The 18,195-nt window shown below is 44.3% G+C and overlaps 1 protein-coding gene across 1 annotated transcript in view; it reads right to left on the reverse strand.

Annotated features, from left to right (window-relative positions):
- PRICKLE2 (prickle planar cell polarity protein 2) overlaps positions 1-18,195 on the reverse strand; it is a 378,224-nt gene that overhangs the window by 308,811 nt on the left and 51,218 nt on the right. The window lies entirely within an intron of this gene.

Here is an 18,195-nt window from a genome sequence, read left to right on the forward strand (position 1 = left end):
CTGCATCTTGCAATGTATCGTTCAAAGTTTTAAACAGAAATCAAGGCTGCTCATGTCCTTTCGGAGACCCCCACTAGTTTTTATGGCTCAAGCTACTTCACAGAGAGAGAAAACGGCTTTGGTCAAATTCTGACTAACAAAAACCACACGGGGCAATTGTATTTGAAAGCATATAACCTCCAGTCCATGCACCTGCAAATGCTATCCCCCAGCTTTTAGCTACATTTACATTTCTCGGCATCTTTGGAATGTCTGACAAGAAGTACATATTGACATCTCTGTTTGTTACATATGTTCAGGATGACGTTAAAACCTTGCCTCCATTCTTACTTGCAGACAGACAGTCGAAAGAATGCTTTACAAAGAAAATTCCTGAGGGGTTTTATATTTCTCTACCCCGTCTCCCAAAATATCAATGCTGAGGGAGCTTTTTTTAAAAAAACGACCAGACTTTTTAATGCTTTACAAATAAGTTAGCATAAGTATGCCTTCATGTACTCCATGCTCAATTTTTTTAAGCTATGGGTTGACAGTAGTCAGTTTTTCACTGGTTAACTGAGGGAACTACTCATGCAGGTGCCACTACAATAGTAAAGGTTGACTGGACCAGTGGAAGTTGGCATCCTGTGTAATATAGGCAGGTTTTTTGTGCCAATAGACACTAGTGCGGCACATGGCACCTTTTTGGGTGGGCAGCAGAGCTTTTCCCCTGACTGATTCCAGGAGACAGGCGGGTCCTTCACAGCAGAACTGTCTCCTTGGTTATCTCCAGGTTCATGGTGTATGTGGGGCAGCTGGCCTGGGGCTCCTCCAACACTCCGGGGGCAGGGAAGAGATGCCATGGGGCCAAAACTGAAGTCCTGATGGGGACAGAGACCTTGCCGGGGATGAGCAGTGCCAAAGCCACTCTGCCCCTGTGCCAAGCCCGGCTCCTGCCACCACATCAGCCCTTGTCTTTGATGGATGAGAGGGAGGGGGCAGGGCCAGCCTGCCTCTTGTGGAGACTGGCTGACAGTGGAGCTGGCTTCTTTGTACTGCTGCAAAGCTGAAGGGGCTGCCCTGCCAAGCTGACCAGCAGCTGATCATTCTCCACAGACATGACATGTCGGGGATGAGGCCAGCATCCTTGGGAGGATGCCAGGCTGGGGCCTCCCTGGAGGCAGGGTGTTGTTGTTGTAGGTAGGTTTGCCAGGTCCCTCTTCGCCACCGGTGGGAAGTTTTAGAGGTGGAGCCTGAGGAGGGCGGAGTTTGGGGAGGGACTTCAATGCCATAGAGTCCAATTGGCAAAGCGGCCATTTTCTCCAGGTGAACTGATCTCTGTCGGCAGGAGATCAGTTGTAATAGCAGGAAATCTCCAGCTAGTACCTGGAGGTTGCCAACCCTAGTTATAGGGGTTGCAGAGGGCCCCCCCAAGGGAAAAGAACATGCCAAGAGGTTCCCTTGCCCAAAATGGGGAGACATGAGCAGAGATTTGCCCTTCCTTGCTGAGGTGACAGTGGATTTCAAGGGCAAAGGAATAAAAACACCACGGATCTTGACCAATTTGCAGCTTTCCCTTGCTTGGCCTTTCTCTTTGTTATGGTAGGGCACAGGAGGTATTACATGATGTAATGTGAACAGTGTGTGCCTCGAGCATTTTGCTTTAATTAAAAAAAATGAGAGACTGCTTCAGGTTTAGTCACTACAATGTGTTTCTCTTCCTCTTTGCTCCCATTCTTCCATATTTGTATTCCCAAGTCAAAGTTCAAAAATGCAGTTCTCCTTTTCTGTTGATATGGTACAATTTAGCATAACTTCATTTTTTAGTATTATACTGGTCGATTTTTCAAACATCTAGTACTGTTTTGACATCTCTTTGCTTGCTTTCTGGAAGAGTTCTCTGGAACTCTTTATCAGGTTGGATATTAAAAGGGGATGTGTGTTATATATGAGTACTGGCACTTTTTTAAAACAAAAAAGCACAGAGTACAGGTATTGAAGTGTCAGAGTAGGATCTGAAGAATCCAGGGTCAAATCCCACTCAGCTATGAAACTCACTGGGTGACCTTGAGCCAGTCACATTCTTTCAGCCTAACCGTTTTATTTTATTTATTTAAAACATGTTTATGCCACCTTTCCACCCAATCAAGGTTGTTGTGTGTAACTCCTGTATAGTTCACATATCTGTTTATACAAAAACTTCCATCACTTAGAAGCAGTTCAATCTAAACTCCGTTCCTTTCTGAGCATCAAATGCAATTCTTAGAACAGAATCGGGCCAGATGTCACCTGAAGCTCGTAGCTGGTACCAAGCTACATGTTTCTGGCTGAAGCTAAACCTTAATCCGTCTGAACTAACCCCCTTAATTCTTTCTAATAGCTCCTGCTCAAGTTGAGTGGATGCTGCTGAGAATAAATTACAACTTTATGGCTTCTCCCCCTTAGCAATATGCCATCTCAGGTTCTCAGGGAGCTAAATAAATACTTAAAACAATGAATCTAGAATACAGCTCTTCAAGCGGACAGAGCTTGCCCACATCTCTATCTGGCGATAGGGAATCACAGCTCAAATGTTGTACTGCAGAACTATCTTTATGCTCTAGAATTCCCCAAATAGTGCAGGGCTTTCCCTTTGCCCAGTTTTAACTGCCTGCCCTCAGCGCTACTGGAAGGGAGATACTTACACATCCCCTACTCTCAGAGTCTGTGCCCGTGCCAATATATCTCACCCCTACTCCATCCAAGCTCCTAGGGAGATCTGATATGTTTTATACATATATCCTCCTCAGGGTTGCCAGCTCCAGGTTGGGAAATACCTGGAGAATTTGGAGTGCAGCCTTGAGAAGGCAGGGCTTAAGGAGGGGAGGGGCTTCAATGAAATATAATGCCAAAGAGTCCACCTTCCAAAGCAGCCATTTTCTCCAGGTGGACTGATCTCTGTTGCCTGGAGATCAGTTGTAATAGTGGGAGCTATTCAGCCACCACCTGGAGGTTGGCAACCGTACTCCTCCTTGCAGTTCACTCTAATGAGACCATCTCTAAAGTGGTCAAATTCTGTGATGAGGCTTTGTCAATAAAAAAGCAGATATCCCAAACTTTTAAAATAACTTTTATGCATAATTAATTAGAAGACGAAGAAGAGTTGGTTTTTATATGCCGACTTTCTCTACCACTTAAGGGAGACTCAAACCGGCTTACAATCACCTTCCCTTCCCCTCCCCACAACAGACACCCTGTGAGGTAGGTGGGGCTGAGAGAGCTCTAACAGAGCTGTAACTTGCCCAAGGTCACCCAGCTGGCTTCGTGTGTAGGAGTGGGGAAACAAATCCAGTTACCAGATTAGCCTCTGCCGCTCATGTGGAGGAGTGGGGAATCAAACCCGGTTCCCCAGATCAGACTCCACCGCTCCAAACCACCGCTCTTAACCACTACACCATGCTGGCTCTCTATGGATTTGCATCCTTGTATATTAAATTTTAAATCTGTGTGTCGTGCTGCTCTTGGCTGATCTTTCGATTGTAAGCAATGTTGAAAGCAAAAGGTTGTTGTGAGGATGAAGCGGGGTAGAACAGTGTATGCCCTCCAGAGCTCCTTGCAGGAATGGTGTGATAAAAATGGACAGACAGCGGCATAGAGAGCAATAGAGGCTTGAGGTCTTGGATAATGGCTACCGGTCAGAATAGACAAAACGGAGCACGATGGACCTTTGCTCTGTATAAGGCAGCTTCATATGTTCATATTCTCAGCCTAATGGAGTGGGAGAGAAACAACTGTGGAGTACCTGTGAACTCTGGAGAAATACTTAATGGCTGAAGTCAATGTGGGAATAAACTATCACTCTTTGAAAATGTAGGTGTGCCCACCCGTAAGATAACCTCTGAATGGTTTACATTCACAGCCACTGCCCTTCCCCTTCAACCACCGAGCAAGAAATGCTGCTTACATTTATGACTGACCTCCCCCCTCTCTCTTTGTCCTTGTGAGAACTCGGGGGCAGCATTTTTACATGAACATTTTGCCAGCATGGATGAGTCACTCCTGAGAGCTTCTGCACACTGTGTGCTGAAAAAAACCCGACAGAGTCACTTGAAAAATTAATTAAAATGCCAAATATTCACTTGTATGTTTGAAGAACCATGTAGTTCTGTTGCCATCAAGTGCATTTTTTGCTTAGATGTTTGCTAGGGCAACGAGTAATTTCTGTCTCTTTTTCATTATATGCTATTACAATATTTTCTAGATTAGATACATAGACAGAAAGGTTTACAGAACTGCATGCTGCTTTTGAGCGATATATGAAACAAAAAGGCATGGTTTTTCAAAAAGTATAGAAGTTATTGACTGAAATTACTAAAAAGAGTCAGATCAACTGTATGAAGAAATACAGGTAGATATATTCAAAACTAAGTACTTGGAAATACCCGGGGAAAACTGCAATTAAAATAAAACCCCAGATTATAATTTATCAATATAACATGTTGGTGAAGGTGGTCATTGGTGCCATCTTAACATGTATTGAAGGGAATTTTAGCGCTCTCATGCTTCCTCATATTTCTGGTCAAACACATGTGTACAATAAATTTCTTATTATTAAAGGTAAAGGTAGGCCCCTCTGGAAGCACTGGATCATTCCTGACCATGGGTGACATCACATACTGACGTTTACTAGGCAGACTGTTTACGGAGTAGTTTGCCATTGCCTTCCCTAGTTGTCTACACTTGTTAGGGGTCTGCAAATGCATTGACCGGGTGGCAGTGGCAACCACAAGACATTTCTCTGTAACCACCTGTCATTTATTTATTTCCACAAAGAGAAGCTCTTTCATTCCCTTCAGTTCTCCACACATGGCAGAGAGGTCAGAGGTGGAAAGGTTCTTAGTTTCTTGTCCCTCTTCCAAATGCTCTGGCATGCATACATAACCTGGGGAGAAGGGAAGAGGTTAACCACTCACTCCAGGCTGGGTTTTGGAGATGTTCAGAAGTAGCATCACCCACTGAGAACATTAGACCATTATTTCACGTTGGTATTCTTCATCATGAAGCTTTTGTACATCTGTTCGGCTGCATCTCAAACCCAGTTTGCTCCCGCCATGAGTAGGCTGTTGTGCCAGTGGAGAGTCTATTGCCTCAGAACCCTAGTAACAGTTGGGGAAAACATTGATGGAAGCTTGATAGGAGAGTAAACAAAAAAAGAAGGGGAGGGATACCCAACCTGAAAAATCAAAATCTGGGTACCCAGCTTGATTGGAGAGCCAGTGTTGGGTAGTGGTTAAGAGCAGTGGACTCAAATCTGGAGAATCGGGTTTGATTCCCCACTCCTCCACATGAGTGAGGATTCTAATCTGGAGAACTGGATTGGTTTCCCCACTCCACACATGAAGCCAGCTGGATGACCTTGGGCTAGTCAGTTCTCTCTGAACTCTCTCAACAATACCCTCTACCTCACAAGGTGATGGTTGGGGGGAGAGGAAGGGAAGGTGATTGTAAGCCAGTTTGATTCTCCTTAAAAGGTAGAGAAAATCGGCATATAAAAACCAACTCTTCTTCTTGATGGCAGGAGCCAGGATTGGTTTTGATCTCCTGTCTTCTAAAAGAGGGAGGGAGGTGGCAGCTCTGTAAGAGAGAGTTCAAGAAAGTTGGGAACTTTCTTGTACAAAGCCAGGAAGGAAAAAAAGCCAGGGTGTTCCCCCGCTCATCATAAGTGATGACGGCTTCCCTGGAGCCTAAAGGAGCAGCAAGGAGGCCTTAAATGGTGCCAGAGCTTAAATGGTTCCCCTCAACTGTGACATCCTCTCTGGGAGGTGGTGCTGTGCAGGATACAGTTTGTAATGCTGCACAAGAAGCAAACATCACTGCTGTTACACGGAAAGACCTTACTACAGATCACATTTTACTTTTCTGCCCTAAATTTGAGCATATAAATCAAACCGTCGGTTCATCTAGCTCAGCATTTTTTGATCTGATGGCCAGCAGTTCTCCAGGTTCTCCAAAACAGAGGGGGAGTCTACTCCAGTGTGTCAGATAGGCTCTCCGCCGGCCCCCGATAGAAACAAAATGGTTTCCCCCACGGACAAAATGGAGTCCTTTTGCACTCCGTCCCTCCCCGTTTGCACCTGGTCTCCTGCCCAAGATCTGCAGCTCAATGGAGACCCGCCCCGGTAATGGCTGATCTGATACCGGGTCCCGCAGAACAATACTGGGAGCCCGGGAAGATCAGCCACTTAACGCACACATTTTACTCTGAATACTTTTGCTCAAGTCTTTTCCGGTAGTTTGCTTCGGTATTGTGTCTTTGTTTCCAATAATCCAATCAACCCCATTGTATCCACCCTATATATGTTTCAATATTCCCCCATACCTGTATGCTAGCCTTAAGTCTTTTGACCTGCTGAAATCGCTGTTCTTCTGAAATAAACTTTTTACTCGCTGTATCATCTGGAGGAAAGTTATTGCCTGGAATGCATCGACTTGCTGAGCCCTGACACAGTGCCTGCAACCTGAAAATCTTTTTAAGTGGAGATGCCAGGGGTTGAACATGGGACCTTTCGCATGCAAAGTGCATGCTGTACCACTGAACTACCAAACCTTTCCCTTTAGCAATGGCCAACAGTTGTAAGGCATAAGGCATTCGTTCCAAATGTTTTTAAGGCTACTGGCTCACTGAGAGAACTGCTCCTTTGGCAGAGATAAATCCAGAGATAAATAAGGGCAAGTCTCATCTGAAGAAGTCACTCTGCAGCTTAATAGGCACGTTAAAAAGCAGAGTTAATCAAACTATTATCATGGCTATACTATTTGCCATGGAGATCACTTTAGATAAACATTAGAGAAAATATCTTAGCATGGATACCTTATCCGTTTGTGATTACCACCCACACACTATTTTATTAAGAAGTAACAAGTCTCAAATGAGAAATGTTACCACTGGCAAAGTTTATTTTAACATATGGTTGACTCAGCTGAAGGAAAATGCGTAAAATATTTTTTTTTAAAGAGCTACTTTCTGCATAATGGGTTTTACATTTATATATATATTTATTTCTTTAAAGACCCATATATATTTATAAGTTCCAAATGTTTAAGCAGGCTTTTCCTCCCCCAAAAGTAACACCAGTCATATGGTTACTTGATAAATGAAAACAGTCTTTGTATCGGTCCAAAACTGTCAGTGGTATTTTAATTTCAAATGGGTAAGACGTAATTTGTGGTTTCATAAATAGCGTTCACCACATCATAGCTCATGCATAGCAATAGCTGCCAGAGGCAGATATGGTATAACCGAGGGTAAAGTGTGTTTGCTGAAAAGATAGAGTGTTCCTTTTAAAACAAAAAGCAGTAATCACGAGGAATGTGGCAAAAAGATTTCACATAATTGGGGGAATGTACAGATAGTAGCCTGTTTAGTGTTCACTGCCACTGGCTCTAGTTCAGCATCAAGATTCCTCCCAGCTCTAACTTCTTTGTGACATTAAGCAAATGGCCACCAAAAAGAGGCAATCCATATGTTACATCCTGTGAGGGAAATACAACACATAAGCAGTTTTTTTTCTGAATCCATGTCGCAGGCAAAGCAAAGATGCACAGGTCTCACCTGCAGTGAAATCCACATGCCCCATTTTGTACACTGCGTCACACACAGTATGTTACATTGCAAGGATCAACTACGTGCATCAGATGAAGGAAATGCGCTCCCTCTTCCTGGGGACAGATAACCCCATCTTTTCCTGTGCTTCCAGGCTATCTAAAATTCCTAAGTATTCCAACCTTTCAAAGACTTTTCTTTCTTGGCCAGACATAATGCCTTACCTCTCAACGGATTATTTGGCAGATTCTTAGACAGTCCAATCGATCAGAGAGTCTGCACATGTGGAAAGGCAAAGACAGAAACACTTGCCCATTTTTTATTCAGTTGTGATTTATAATCTTCTTTTTAAGATCGTCTTTTATCACTCCATTGATTTCACACTTTCCTGTTTGTTCTCCATGATTACCATTTAATTTATCTGCTGTCTTGTAAAGATAATTTCTCTATCTGTAGTTTATTACTTAACAGCTGCCTTGGCTTGAAGATATGCTGAAAGTTATAACCAGGTTATGCCTAAATGCTCATCTGCATACAGGCGCTCTTTTTGCTCTGGAACTGGCATCAGATGAAATGGGCATCAGATGAAATGGGTTGTAGTTTATTCAAGCACAACTTTTATGATGTCCTTCAACCCAAGGGATAGGAGCCTCAGGCGGGTTGCAGGACATCTCTTGCCGAGTCATTAACCTCTATAGATCAGCCTTTTTTCTTTTTTTTTTTGCTGCCTTTTGCAGCTGCTGCTGGTGGTGCACATGCATAGACAGCAAGGGCACCACACCTCCTCCCTCTTTGCATGTATGCTCAGAGGGACATTAGGATGACTAGGCAAGGACACTCCAGTGGAGGAGATTCTTTTGTGGCTCTGACACTTGGCTTATTCCTCACTAGTACACCTGCTGGTGTCACCTCATGTTTCCTGACCTTTAGGGTTGCCAACCTCCAGGTGGTGGCTGAGATCTCCTGCTATTACAACTGATCTCCAGGGGACAGAGATCAGTTCACCTGGAGAAAATGGCTACTTTGGACGTTGGACTCTATGGCATCATACCGTGTTCAAGTCCCTCCCCTCCCCAAACCCCACCCTCTTTAGGCTCCACCAACAAAATCTCCAGGTAATTCCAAACCTGAAGCTGGCAACCCTTGGATATCTTGGTCTGCCCATGGTCCTGTGATTACATAATGCTGTTTCCCCCCCTCTTTCTGTCACATGATTTCTGATTTCACGTGCTTTCTTGTTATGTGCTCAATGTATTCCACACTCAGTGAGCTCTTGATCTGGAAATATTGAAGGCCAGCGTGTTAGTACCATACCAGTTCAAATTGGGAACTGCTGTGATATCCTTGTATCTTTTGGAAGGCTCTTCAGCAACAGATGTTGAAATAAGAACAGCTTCGTGGAAGAATTATTACAACAATTGAAAGTGGTTATGAGAATCCAGATTCATAATTCTTTGAATTAAGGAGCCAAGTTCATCATAAAGAGATGAAATGAAACAAAATTAAACACATTTATTTGCTGCAGGAAGTCAGTTTTGTTATGCTGAGGGCATGAACTCTGCATGTTATCTGCTGAAAGAGTTCTGTTCATGCTAGGTTGAAATGCTTTGTAATCAGAGTTCCTATGATATCATGGTGGAAGTAACAGAAGCACGCAGCTTGATAAATACAGATGCCCAGGCCCGTAAAAACCCGGACATACCCCTACTAGGGTTGCCAGGTCCCTCTTCCCCTTGACTCACCTGTCAACACTCAATGTGTTGTCGTCACCCTAATGATATCATGCTTCTCTGCATCACGCTGCAAATGAGGATCCCCCCCCACAAAAAAAGAGGTTAACAGGAGAAAAGTATGTATTTGGTTCAGTTACATTGTCTTTGATTTATTCATGACTTCAGATGGAAATTTGTCCAACACTAGTTGCATGTGATTTGTCGTAGGGGCATACTCATTTTGTAAAGCTGTGTAAATAACAGGTTAATTGTTCTTGGCCCACCATTTAACGTGCTTGAAGGGCTTTTTAAAGATCCATGCCACGTCAAATGGATACTGTTCAAACTGTATACGGTAAATGTACATAGCTTGTGGCCTTAGGTGAGTCAGCCCAGTGGATCTAGTGCCTGCCCAGTAGTTTGTTTTTTATATTTGTTATTAAATTTTTGTAAGCCATTTTGAGTCCTCACATGAACACATACAGCTGCCTTATACTGAATCAGACCCTTGGTCCATCAAAGTCAGTATTGTCTACTCAGACTGGCAGCGGCTCTCCAGGGTCTCAGGCTGAGGTCTTTCACATCACCTACTTGTCTAGTCCCTTTAACTGGAGATGCCAGGGATTGAACCTGGGACCTTCTGCATGCCAAGCAGATGATCTAAAACTGAGCCACAGCCCCTCCCCACTGGGGAGAAAAGCAGGATAACAATATATTAAATAATAAGTAAATAAAATCATTGATCTTTTGCTGAGTTGCGATCTTATCTAAAGTTTGTTATACCACTGTCGTTCTCACTTTCTCTTCCAAAAGGAGAAGTTAGGCAGGCAGGCACAGAGCCTATACAGACAACTATTTGACCACAGATTCTACCTTACATCTGCATTGGATGAGTGACAAGAGAATACTGACATCCGAATGAAAAAAATAAAAAAGGAAAGGCACATTCAGATAAATGTGTGGGGTTTGTTTATACATTTTTAATATTGAAGTTTAATGATTCAATGCATGGATTCAGTTTGTTTCTTTGATTTAATGATGGTGTGGACATTGCCAGGGGGGTGGCGGAGGTAGAGTTTCAGGATCCAGGTTGGGAAACTCCTGGAGATTTGGGAGTGGTGCTTAGGAAAGACAGGGACCTCAGCGGGGGCCATAGAGTCCACCCTCCGAAGCATCAGTTTTCTCCAGCAGAACTGATCTTTGTAGTCTGGAGATGAGCTGTAATTCCTGGGGATCTCCAGGTCCCACCTGGAGGCTGGCATCCCTATGTGGACTTTATGTATGTTATATACTCGTGTTTTAAGCAAGTCATGTGCTGTGGTTTGGAGGCTGAAAGTGGTCTGGATTTCACAAAGCCTGTCCTTTAGAACAGCATCGCCAACTTCAGTGAGCCTCCACTAGTGTGTGTAACCATAGACAATGGCAATGACAGTACCACCACTGGGGTTGCCAAAATGGGTTTTCTGGAAACATGTCCTAGTAGACAAAATTGCCAGCTTTAGTTGAAGGCCAGAAAATGAAATAAAGAGAAGCATGTAGCTGAGCATATAGGATTCTGGGGTTGTGCCCTGAGCTCCGCAAAATGCTCCCATATATCAAATCATTTGGCTAGCTGCAAATGAAAGAGAGAGAGAGAGAGAGAGAGAGAGAGAGAGAGAGAGAGAGAGAGAGAGAGAGAGAATATTCTCACTTCCCAAGAGCCAGATGGAAGATGAGCACCTGCTTCGAGAGCACACCCACCTACTGTTGAAAAGAAACCCCCAAATGAAACGTCTTGTTCATACATAATTTAATCCAGTCTAATAAACCTGCCTTCTGTTCTGTGTCTCAGACGTAAGGCATCAACTGCTCATAAATTACTCTTATATCAATGCTTTCTGAGGATTTTTTTTTTAATTGGCTTCCTCTTTTAGAGCCAGATAAATGTGATGGGGTAACTAAGTTTGCATATTTATGAGTCTGCCTGCCCTTTTCAGGAGCCCCGTGGTGCAGAGTGTTAAGCTGCAGTACTGCAGTCAAAAGCTCTGCTCACGACCTGAGTTCGATCCCGACGGAAGTCGGTTTCAGGTAGCCGGCTCAAGGTTGACTCAGCCTTCCATCCTTCTGAGGTCGGTCAAATGAGTACCCACCTTGCTGGGGGTAAAGGAACGATGACTGGGGAAGGCACTGGCAAACCACCCTGTAAACAAAGTCTGCCTAGAAAACGTCGGGATGTGACGTCACCCCATGGGTCAGGAATGACCCGGTGCTTGCACAGGGGACCTTTACCTTTTACCTTTTACCTGCCCTTTTCACACATAAAGCGGGAAGTTGGCAGATGTTTGCTTTTTACACACACACAAAATGGGAGCTAACCTGACCTGGATGGCCCCAGGCTAGCCCGATCTCATCAGATCTCAGAAGCTAAGCAGGGTCAGCCCTGGTGAGTACTGGGATGGGAGACCACCAAGGAAGTCCAGGGTTGTGACACAGAAGCAGGCAATGGCACAACCACCTCTGAACATCTCTTGCCTTGAAAACGCCATGAGGTCACCGTAAGTCAGCTGCAACCTGACAGCACTTTCTACCCCCAAAGGTAGCTTAGTGCTTCCTTTTCCCCAGCTTACCTCCCTGGCCTCTATAGTTTCAAAGCATACTCACCTCTAAGTCCAACCAGATATCAAATGAAGGGAAAGAGGGAGAGGATTCAGTTGTGCTCACCTACAGATCCCTTGTCATGTTAAACAAACACAAATTCAAAACAGATAAAAGGAAGTTATTTCTTCACACAACACATAGTTAAATTGTGGAACTCCCTGCCCCAGGATGTTGTGATGGCTGCCAACTTGGAAGGCTTAAAGGGGGGAATGTCCATGTCCATGGAGGAGAGGGGTATTCATGGCTACTAGTTAAAATGGATACTAGTCATGATGCGTACCTATTCTCTCCAGGATCAGAGGAGCATGCCTATTATATTAGGTGCCATGGAACACAGGCAGGATGGTGCTGCAGTCGCCTTGTTTGTGGGCTTCCTAGAGCAGTGATTCCCAACCTTTTTTTGACCAGGGACCACTAGGACTTTTTTGTTCAGTGCAGGGACCCCAAGATTCAAAATAAAAATTCCAAGAATTTGAAAATAAACTTTAATCATAACTGTTAGTTAAACTTTAAGCTTAGAATAATATTTGAATATATATATTTTATAATAGAGAACTTTTAATTGAAAATATTAATTTATTATGGGTTTATAACTTTGTTTCGCGGACCTTAATTTAGTTCTCGCGGACCCCTGGGGGTCCACGGACCCCTGGTTGGGAACCAGTGGCCTAGAGGCACCTGGTTGGCCACTGTGTGAACAGACTGCTGGACTTGATGGACCTTGGTCTGATCCAGCATGGCTTTTCTTATGTTCTTATGTTCTTACCCCCAGAATCTGTCTGATATGCGAATAGAACAAAATAGAACATAAATCGTAGATGCGGCTGCCTCTGTCAAATCTAGTTTGGCCATAAATATCTACTTTATTGAGGGTTTCCAACTCTGGCTTGGGAAATTCCTGGATATTTGGGGGATGGTAAGAACATAAGCTAAGCTAAACAGCCCTAAGTGTTTTAACCGCTCCTCATAGGCCAGTCCTGACCTGGATGGCCCAGGCTAGCCTGATTTCGTCAGATCTCAGAAGCTAAGCAGGGTCAGCCCTGGTTAGTATTTGGATGGGAGACCACCAAGGAATACCAGGGTTGCTGTGCAGAGGAAGGCCCTGGCAAACCACCTCTGTTAGTCTCTTGCCATGAAAACCCCAAAAGGAGTCGCCGTAAGTCAGCTGCAACTTGACGGCACTTTACACACACACATAGGCCAGTTGCTCTAGTCCCCTAATCATTTTGTTTGTTTTATTCTGCACCTTCTCAAGCTCTGCAGTATCCTTTTTTTTGGTGTGGTGACCAGAACTGTACACAGTATTTCAAGTGTGATCTCACCATAGATTTGTACAAGGGCAGTATGATATGAGCAGTCTTATTCTCTATTCTTTGTCTAATTATGGCCAGCATGGAATTTGCCTTTTTTTTTACAGCAGCCACACACTGGGTTGATGTCTTCATTGAGCTATCCACTACCACCTCATGTGCTTGGGGAGGGGAAGCAGCTCTGCGGGGATATGATGCCATATAGTCTGAAGCTGCCATTTCCTCCAGGGGAACTGATCTCTATAGGCTGGAGATCAGTAATAATTCTAGGAGAATTCTAGGTCCCACCTTGATGTTGGTAACCCTAACTTTGTACCTTAATTGAATAAAACAAAGCTCCTTTCACAGTTGCCTTTGAACCATAGACAGAGTAGATATTAAAGCAGGGTCTACTGCCTCTAGCATTCCAGTCGAAGACTTAACACATTTGGGAATGCAATATGCAACTTGCCTTACAAGACACATTTTAAATTGGCATAAGCACAACTGAAAGGAAACTGGTGCCATGCAGCAACCTCTGACTCAGTACCCAGCTGACTCATACAAATTAAAACTGATGCAATGACCAATTAATGTCACAAAACTCTCAAGAGAAGGGATAGGAGCACAGGCCAAAGGAAAAGTAAAGATTATCTTAAATGTGTGCATTGCTATAGCCAGAATGAATCATTGAAAGCTGATGGCAGGCATATGTGAATAACTCAGAGGCTGCCTGGGTGGAGTGTATTGTATATACTTAATTCCCACTTTGGTCTCATGACCAGCCACATGAATTTAGAAAACTACCATCAAATCAGCATGAGTCTGCTCTTGGAGCACAGTTTTGTTTATGCTGCACATGTAGGGTTGCCAGGTTCCCCCTCTTGATCGGCGGGAAGTTTTAGGGGGCTGGGCTGGGGCGGCTGCCCAAGCGATGATGCCACTTCTGGTTTTACTTCTGGAAGCGTCTCATCGTTGCACTAAAGCAGCCGCAGCGATGCAACATTACCGGAAGCAAAACCAGAAGTGATGTCATTGTTGTGTGCACACATGATTGCCACTCCAGAGCAGCTGGGAAAACCACCCACCTGGCAACCCTAAGCACATGCATGATTTGAACTGGACTTTGTCCTCTGGTACAAACTCCGTGTTGCCAACCTCCAAGAGGGGCCTAGAGATTTCCTGGGATTACAAATGTTCTCCAGGCTACAAAGATCAGTTCCCCTGGAGGAAATGGTAGCTTTGAAGAGTATACTCTATGTCATCACATCCTCCCCCCTCCCCCCCAGTTTCCCCAGGCACTGCCCCAAATTTCTAGCAATTAAATTCCCAAGCCAGAGTTGGCAGCCCTAAAACCTAGTGGAGATTGTGAGTCTATCAGGCTTCACCTTGAAATAGTTACCAAGATGCTACCCCAGTGGTTTTGCAGAATCAGTATGTGAGACTGCTACCCATCCTTGTCAGAGTGGTCTATAAAGCAGAATGGAGTTTTCCTCAGCATTCCTTTATTCAGCAGGTAGTGGGAAATATATGGCATAGCCTTATTAGCAATGGACCTAGGCTTCTGGAAACTATTTTTTTTTAAGTCCTGAAGCCTACAGACATTTAGGTATCCTTAGTATTGCCCTGCTAGAATGGCCTTTCCCCCCTCTCCTTGAACATTTAATAACTTTCTGCAACCTCTATTTTGTAGTTTGTGGGTTGTGTTGTTAGCCACAACAAAAATAACTTTTACTTCTTTGTTTTATGACAGGTTTAGAAGGAAATTTGATTGTGGACTTGCTTATACTTACAGACTAAGCAGTCTATGAATTGGGTAAATGAATAAGTAAAATGATAATGCTGGTGACGCGCCTCATTCAATGAGCTACTCAAATGATAAGTAGGAGTAGAGATGTCTTTGAAAGCATGCAGGAAGTACCTGTGGCCTGTACTTGTCCTGCATTCCCAGCCTTCAATATGGACCCCTCTTCAGATACACATATCGATCACTCCCTCCCTCTCCCTCTTTCCCTTCCTCTTCCTGTTATCATACCATACTCAACATGAGCATTCCAAGTTCTGCAAATATTGAAACCATGTCTGAGAATAATTCAAGAATACCGGACAACTTCATGCAAAACAACAAAGATGACAGCGATGTTATTTAGTGAAACTGAAAATCTGTCATTTCAGGGTAGTGTACCTAGTAGGGTTGCCAGCTCCAAGTTGGGAAATACCGGGAGATTTTGGGGGTGGTGCCTGAGGAGGGTGGGGTTTGGGGTGAGGAGGATCTTCAGTGGGGTACAATGCCATAGAGTCCACCTTCCAAAGCAGCCATTTTCTCCAAGGGAACTGATCTCTGTTGCCTGGAGATCAGTTGTACTAGCAGGAGATCTCCAGCAACCACCTGGGGGTTGGCAACCATAGTATCTAGAAAGACTGCTATACTAGGATTGCCAGGTGCCTGTTAATGGTGGGCAATTGCCGCCAAGTAACAGGCCAACCCGCCGCCCCTTAGCTGGCTGTCGGGGGAAACAGGCCAGCTAAAGGGTAGCACAATAATGTCCCTTCCAAAGTAAACCCAGAAGCGACGGGGATGCTCTGTCTAGCATGTCCCTCAAAAAAAAAAAAAAAAAAATACGGAAACCATAGAGTTTTTGGAGGAATATACTAGAGCGTCCCCATCGCTTCTGGGTCTACTAGGGTTGCCAGCTCTGGGTTGGGAAATACCTGGAGATTTTGGGGGCGCAGCCTGAGGAGGGCGGGGTTTGGGGAGGGACTTCAATGCCACAGAGTCCAATTGCCAGAGCGGCCATTTTCTCCAGGTAAACTGATCTCTATTGGCTGGAGATCAGCTGTAATAGCAAGAGATCTCCAGCTAGTATCTGGAGTCTGGCAACCCTAATGTTTACCACGGGAGGGACATTATTGTGTGCGCGCACTGCGCCCTTGCACCACCACCAAAGCTCCTGATGATGCTACACAGTGCCAGAACACAGACTGGAAGCCTTGTCTGCTATTCCTCCACTACAATTCTTATTCATGAGTAGCTGTGTTACTTTGATGTAGAAAAATAAAACAGAAGTCCAGCGGCGCATATATCACAAAGTGAGTGGTGACTCATAAAAGTTTGTTTTGAAATAAATGCTGTTGTCTGTGAGGTGCCACTGGACTTTTGTTTTATATTACTCCCCCATGAAAGCCCGCCTGCTGGAATCCACGAACCCCACTCTTCAGGCTGAACAGATAGCAAGGCTCACAGCTAAAGATCCACACACCAACCCATTGGTGCCTGAAGAAGTGTGTGTGTGTGTGAACTGCCATGTCTTACTGCATTTTCCATCAGTTGTACTCTAAGGCAGAATAATCATACTGGCTTTGCTGCATTCAAGCAGTTTGACTGCAGTTTTGGAGCGCTTGGATCCGTTTGATACATGTGCTAGTTTTTGGCAATAGTCAGTGCTGGATCATCATCTGAAGGACCCCTGAGTAAGTGATGTCTGGAAGGCAAGCCAAGATTGCTTTATTATTTCTGCCATACACCAGTCTCTATGTTTATGCCCTGAATTTGGAGAGAGAGAGAGAGAGAGAGAGAGAGAGAGAGAGAGAGAGAGAGAGAGAGATTGATTGCAACCCAAGGGTGCCTTAGATTGTTTCTGCGGCACAACAAAGAGAAAGTGGACTTCCAACAACTGAGACATACCGCACAGCATCATACTGAGGTTAGTTTAGTTTTCTGTTTCCACGGTAAACGCTATTTGTGTCTTTCTTGAGTGCTCCGCAGTCACACAGTGAGCGCTTGAAATTAATTCAGTCCCATCTCTGGTTCATCATCTTTGTGACCCATGCCTAGTCTCTCTCATATATATATTATACAGGAAGGATGACTTGTTACCTCCGCTGACTCAAACTCCTTATAATTAGTTTGCTGGTTCCTATGGCAACAGATGCCATCTCTGTTTTACGAGAAACAGCAACACTAATATTTCAAAGCGGCAGCATCACAGCGCAGCCGTTTTCATCGCCACTTGGGCGATGAAAGCCAACGGGGAGATTTTTCTTTCACAATTACGGCAAGGAAACAATTCTGAACTCATGCGATTGCTGCACCCAACATGGAGGTGGTGGGAGAAGGACCCATAAAACACAAAGGAAAGCAATCCACATTGTCCCAGTTATATCATTTTTTTTCCTTGTGTGGGAGCTATTCAGACAGATGACGCAAAGGAGGTGGAACTGCTTCAGTGCCTGCTTCACTTAATTTTTTATGAAAAGAGGTTAAAAAAAATGCGATGAGAAAATGAGCCACTTCACAGAAAGTTGTGGCAAAATGGATGGATCAAAAGGATATGTGGATGTTCTGACTTATCAGTTTGGCATGGAGATAACTCGGAAGGAGTTAACCGGTGACATCTCAGAAACGTCATCAATATATTTCAGATTTGCAAGTTCTGATCTTTCCTGTCTTCTTTGGTTTTGGTCCAGACAATGCTTTGCCTGTGCTCTAAAATCAGATTCCCCTGGTTACAATCTTAATTTCTTTGGATACAATACTGAGAGAAATTGATTTGCCAACAGGCCAAGAGTGTTTTCTTGGGAAGTTTCAGGAATGGGTTTTTCTTCATGCTTGGGGACTAAGTAATAACTAAGGGTGGAATTGGTAAGGACTTTTTCTTTGATAGGTTTGCCAATTCTGGGTTGGGAAATTCCTGGAAATTTTGGGATTGATTCTGAGGAGGGCAGGTTTTATGGAGGAGAGGGACCTCAGAAGGGTATAATGCCATAAAGTCCATCCTCCAAAGCAGCCATTTTCTCCAGGGGAGAAATGCTGGGAGATCTCCAGGCCCCACCTGGAGGCTGGCAACCTTACATGTCTCATCTGCTGATAATACTGAGGTGGGGGTTGTATTCTACTTTCCCTCACAGCAGTAACCACTTCAGTAAAACCTAAGTGGGGTCTATGTTTTATCAACCTCTGGGTGGGGCCTTGAAGTTCTCCTGGAATTACAACTGA

The sequence above is a fragment of the Euleptes europaea genome, chromosome 1, assembly GCF_029931775.1.
Source record: "Euleptes europaea isolate rEulEur1 chromosome 1, rEulEur1.hap1, whole genome shotgun sequence".
NCBI lineage: Eukaryota > Metazoa > Chordata > Lepidosauria > Squamata > Sphaerodactylidae > Euleptes > Euleptes europaea.